We start from the raw sequence: 6,001 nt of genomic DNA, 5'->3' as shown, positions 1-6,001 counted from the left end.
GATTATTTTATTTCTTACGTTTTTTAGTAATAACCTAATGTGGTCAGCAACAAGATCATTTTTTGCAATTATTAAGTTTATTGAATGTCACGATGTTTTATTACCATGATATTCAATTATTTTTTGTGAAATTACTTCACTAATTTGTTACCATTATTATAACAAAGATTATATAACAGCTACCATCATCGCTGACTAGAGACGCCGGTTTAAAAATTTTAACTTTTAAGTTAATTGAATGTCACCATGTTTTACTACCACGATATTCAATTATTTTCTGTAGCTATAAAGGTGAGGTTTATTTCTTCACTCAGTGAAGAAATAAACCTCAATAAATATGAGTGAATTTCTCACAGATGGCGCTACGGCAAAAAGTCGTCAAAAACTAAAAACAAACATCTGCAACAAACACATAGAAAAATTCATAAGGTCTGCTGGTTCGTTCCGTGACTTAATTGGCAGTGCATCTGCCACGGATTGCCTGAGAGTGCTGATTCGAATCCAGTCGGATCGAATGAATTTTTCTTAGTGTTCCGATCTTTGTTATAATTATTATAACAAGACATTGTTAAAAACCTTTATTCCCCTTCAGTTACAGAACACTTACCTTATGTACATTTTAATGGATAACAAAATATATTTCTGCAGAACTACAAACAATTGTATTGTGTTAAAGATGCTCCATTTTCCGTAAATCATTAACCACGTAGAAAGTCAATACAAATTCGAAAAACTTCCAACTGTTATACATCCCATTTGAAGATCATAGGCCTCTTCTAATAAGCAGTTTTAGGTCCTGTACTCCGTCCAACCATTTATAAAACTTTTGACATATGCATGCCTCCGAATTTCCGTAATTATTGACATACAACTTTCTGACAACTATAGACAAAAAAGGGCAATACTTCCTGGACTCTTATATTTATTCATTTTGGTGAAGCGACGTGCTCCGATATTTATCGAGCCAACGGATTATGTAACGAAGATTATTCAAGTAAATTTTTTTTACCTGTCTAATAAATTATAACGTGATTAAATAAATTATAATGATTTTTATTATAATGAATCGTCGGATTCTTCTCCATATGAACGAGAATCATCACTTGAATCCTCATTAACATTAATTATTAATTCTTGGGTATAAAAATTGTCAAACCAACATCAGACAATATCTTCTTTTTTGAACCTGCTCCCATTCACGATTTAAACTTCTTCATAAATAAAATTTATTGTTATAAAAAATCGAATAGGAAACGCATTAGGACATCACTAATTGATTAGAATTCGAGCTGTCAAAAGTTAAATAAACGGTTGGAAGGAGTATAATCTACAATGCTTCCCACGTCTTCCAAAAGCTGATTGTACTCTACCAACTTCTCAGGAGTCCCTTACTTTTCCATTAAAACGTTTATCCACCACTGTGCATAGGCCTTTCCGAATTATTTATAATTTGAAAGCAATTTAATGTATGGGTGAAACACTTTTTACGACACCATCTTAAAAATAGCTAAAATCTCTTTTTTGTCTCCGGACACTGATTTCCTCTAAAGACCACAATATAATAAGACAAGGAATGGAACTCCATACAAACGTAGCAGCGTGTCTTGTATGTGTGCACTCGCACCGTGTACGGATGTACACATTCGCATAATCAAATCAGTAATTTGAATAGCAATAGACGGAGCTCCTTGTGAAAGAGTTCGTTCAGGGAAGTACTGCCACCTATTTTTGCCGGCAAGCAGTAACGTGAGCATTACTGTGATTCGGTTTTGAAGGGTAAGGGTGCTGGTAAAATTACAGGCACATGGGACTTGTCAACTTATGTCTGAGGGTGACAGGCGCAGTGTCCCTCAGACTAAAATTTAAAGTTCTGAGTGGCACTGAAACTGCTATGTACAGTCGCTTAACACCAGGCGCACGACGTTTTTGTCTTGGTATCATAAAAGAAATCTCGCGTTAGCATATTAATTTCTCTCGGTGTTTAAAAACGACATCAAATAGTAGGCGTGTTTAAACAATAGTGCCTCAAATTGTTCAGAATTTAATTTATATTTCATGATCATACTCCCATAATCAAGATGCCAATCCGCGATGCAGATATAGAAGTAGTTAAATACCTACTGCATTCAACAAAGATTATTTCAATATAGCACGAGAAAGTTACCTTAATTTTTTAAAATAAGGTTCACAAGGTACAACTAAATAATAATGTGACAACCCTACGTGTAGGCATTGATGGGAATAAGCGGGAGTTGCACTACTTGTCTTATTACATGTGGTTTAGGTCACAGGTTACCACCCTGGCCCAATGTGATTGCAATTCACATGTCAACATAGAGTTTTATACTGTGTAGTTTGTACTGATAACAAGCCAGCTTAGCATGAGCACAAAAACCAAATTAATTCTCCAAACAAACTTCTTTCCAACAAAAGAAGAATGATCAAAATTGGTTCATTAATCGGCCGGAGTTGTCGCGTAACATACATACAAAGAAAACTCTAATTGATAACCTCCTCTTTTTTTAAAGTCGGTTAAAAATTACGTGACGCGAGTCACATCCACACACTAAAATTATAGCAGTATTTTTTTTCTATTTCATCCATTTAAGTCTATCTGTGTTAATGCTAAACTTGCCTGAAACGCGGCTTTCTCTTACTACTACAACATTAATGATGAGAAAAATCCTGGTCACGGCACCACTTGGAGTCTTCACTATGGGGATTGCAACTAAGAAAGAGCGTTGCGTATATTTTACCGTATCTCAATTAACGTAATATTACGTAAATTGCCCAATTGCTGCGGCTTCCGAAGGGTGAGTTCCACACATTGGAAGATCCATATGCAATTATAATTTTGTAGTGTGGTAATTGTCAATCAATATTACATAGGGCGCACTATAAGTTTCCGGAACTGGCAACTTACATAAACAATATTTAAAAAGTAATTGCAACATTTGAAAATGGAAATCTTTGGCTGTACAATACAGTTTGTTTCATTTGACTGTCACTTGTGTTTACATTGTGGCGTCATTTTAGAAATATGGTTGTCTACGTCACCATGGATTGAACTCGTGAAAATATTCGTAGAAGGACATAGTAACAGGTGACGAAACATGGATTTATAGTTACGATCCCTAAACAAAGCAGCAATCGAGCGTATTGGTCTTTCGAAATGAGCCGAAACCAACCAAAGTGGCGCGTGTGACTTTTATTTATTTCCAAAAATTAAAAACCAGCTACGCGGTCAACGATTTTCATGACCTGAAGAGGCTGTAGAAGAGTATGAAAAATAAGTTTCAGAGATTGTCACGGAGGAGTGGCATAAATGTTTTCAAAATTGGTTGTGCATTAACGCTAACGGAGAATATTTTGAAAAACAATAAATTCATTTCTGACCATTTATAGTATTTTTTTCTTATTCATTCCGGAAACTTATAGTGCGCCCCACGTATATACTGTCAAATTTGACAACATAACAAAAATTTTAAATCAAAAATAATGTTAACTTACATTGCACGACGACACTGGCGAATTTGTCTCTAATATTGGATTTCGTTTTGTGGAACTCCTCATCTAATGACATTTTCTCGTTGCACAGTCGTCGAACATGATTATTGCTTGTTTGGATTAACGAGTAAAAAACATTGGCGTTCTTTTTGTTGCATTCACCGCGTTCCAACCAAGCTGCCAAGGTCTGAAAATGAAAACGTAATTGTAAAATTTTTTGAGAAGAACAAAGAAAATGCTGGCAAGTTAGGTTTTGTCCCTATGTTGAGGAAACTGCGAAAAGAAATTCCAGTCAATAAATTTTTATTTTTTAATTCATTTATAGTACGATATACATACGAATGGTGAAAATACGGCCGTATGAAAAATTTGCCTGATGCAATTTATTTTTATTTATTTATCCTTACAATGACGTTTTTACAAATAGAGATAGGATTCTCTCAAACTTCATAAAAGTATAATTTTTTTTACACTTGAACATATTTTTATTCAGACACCCAAGTGCAGTTTTCACTATAGTACTATATTGTATCTAACAAATATTTTTTATCTAATTTATGACATACTTTTAATACTACCTTTAATACATTTTAGGTGTGACGGAAGACATTTAAATAACGTTGGAATTAAATAGTCCTTTGTCCTTTTACCATATCGACTGTGAAGTGGCAATCAGTACTATCTAAATTTTGACAACTTTATAGGAAGTTGTCAAATTAGTTGCCAGTTCACAGCTTAGACTATAATTTTTTTCCATCCTCTATGGTTCACGTCGATATGCATTATTTGTTTTAAAAGTATCACAGCTGCCCACCGCTGCTAGTCTTGTTGGATAATTACGAATTTTGGTAGCAGTAGAACCTTACCTATTTCTGCCGCCAAGCGTTAATGTGAACATTACTGTGATCCGGTTTTGACAGGCTGGGAAGAATGCTGGTGAAATTAAAGGCACGTGGGATTTGTCAACTTATGTCTCACGGTGATGGGCGCAGTTGCAGTGCCCCTCAAACGCCCACCACCACAAAAAAACAATAATTGAAAACGGAACACAAAAAATGACTAGGAAAAAAAATGTAATAGATAATTCCGGTTCTCTTTTTCAAATGCGGCCGTGCCACCTGGACATTATCTACATCCCCATTTGCTTCCGACGCCTCTACCTAGGACTCTTCAGCGGCCACTAGGGTGCAGTAGGGATCACTTTGGGAAACTATGCTCTAAGTGGCATTGCAACTGGTAGGCGTGTCGCTTACCACCACGCTAAGACTTGTTCGTCCCATCACTTGATGTCACAAAAAAAAACGACTGTTAGTCAAGTGAGAGAATGAGTGTGTTGTTGTTAAAAAAAAGAGAATTAAATATATCGTATGTTTCATTCGCTTACAGGAGCAGCGTCGACGAACAGTTCGTCGCTCTTGATCTTCTCAGTGACAGCGCTGAGCGCCAAAGGGGAGCAGGGCTGGACGCGGGGAGGCGTAATGTCGCGGCGATTTTTGTCTCTTTCAAACTCGTTTTGGTCGTCACGGTTCTGGAAAATATTTTCACCTATAAAAATGTTGAAATGAAAACACCACACTTGCACTCAGTGGCGTAGCGTCGACTCCTGCCACCCGGGGCCCACCTCTATTTTCACGATTACAAGAGAAGTTCGTTCGGCGTGATTGTGTTTTATGTTCGCCTGCCTTCGCACCAGGATATCGTTTTCTCAAGTAGTGGAATTTATTTTCTAATTTTAAGTAAAAAGAAAATACTTTGACAATTAGGGCTCGGCGCGCCCACCGCTGCCAGCACTGCTGTGCCGCCCGGGGCATGGCCCCCTTTGCACCCCCACGCTACGCCACTGCTTGCACTATTCGTATGTTATTTCTCATAGCGAAGCTACATACTGGCCGTTATCAGTGGACATCAAAACAGTTGAATAAAATCATCCAGTTCAATAACACGAATGCAAATTGCAATCTACACTAGACCAAGTGAGTCAGGGAAGTAATCTAGAACCAGAGTTTATTATTACAACGATAAACGACCTACCAGAAGTTGTGAAAGAGCCCAATAGTTTAATTTTCGCTGACGACCTGAAGCTGTTCATGGCTATCCAAGGTAAGGAGCGATTTCAAAGAGACATAAACTGAGTAATAGATTGGATCCAAAGGAACAAGCGAAAGGCGGGACCTTGTTTTAGTTACGTTACATTTTTTAATTGATACGGGGCAAGCACTGTACTGAGGCAAGTACATGGGATCAGCACTGAGGTCCCAACTTTCCACAAAAAAAGAATCATCGAAATCGGTTCACAAATGTCGGAGTAATCGCGTAAAAAGCAGTCGAATTGAGAACCTCCTCCTTTTTTTTGAAGTCGATTAAAAATTATAAAGGTTAAACCATACAAACTTCAATAAAACTCTAATAGTTATGAAGCTTGGACGTTAGATAATTAATATAATATGTAATATAATATATATGTATTTTTATTTCAAGAACCAAGTTTACATAA

The 6,001-nt window shown here is 36.6% G+C and overlaps 1 long non-coding RNA gene across 1 annotated transcript; it reads right to left on the bottom strand.

Annotated features, from left to right (window-relative positions):
* Positions 1–3,625: 3,625 nt before the first annotated feature.
* Positions 3,626–5,089, bottom strand: LOC113228845. Its single transcript, XR_003310344.1, has 2 exons — positions 4,892–5,089; positions 3,626–3,694 (listed from the first exon to the last, which is right to left on the bottom strand). It is a non-coding gene; the product is annotated as an uncharacterized LOC113228845 (long non-coding RNA).
* Between the last annotated feature and the right edge of the window lie 912 nt (positions 5,090–6,001).

Source organism: Hyposmocoma kahamanoa, unplaced genomic scaffold (assembly GCF_003589595.1).
Source record: "Hyposmocoma kahamanoa isolate Upper Pololo Valley unplaced genomic scaffold, ASM358959v1 244, whole genome shotgun sequence".
Lineage (NCBI taxonomy): Eukaryota > Metazoa > Arthropoda > Insecta > Lepidoptera > Cosmopterigidae > Hyposmocoma > Hyposmocoma kahamanoa.
This window is presented reverse-complemented; position numbering and strand designations above follow the sequence as displayed.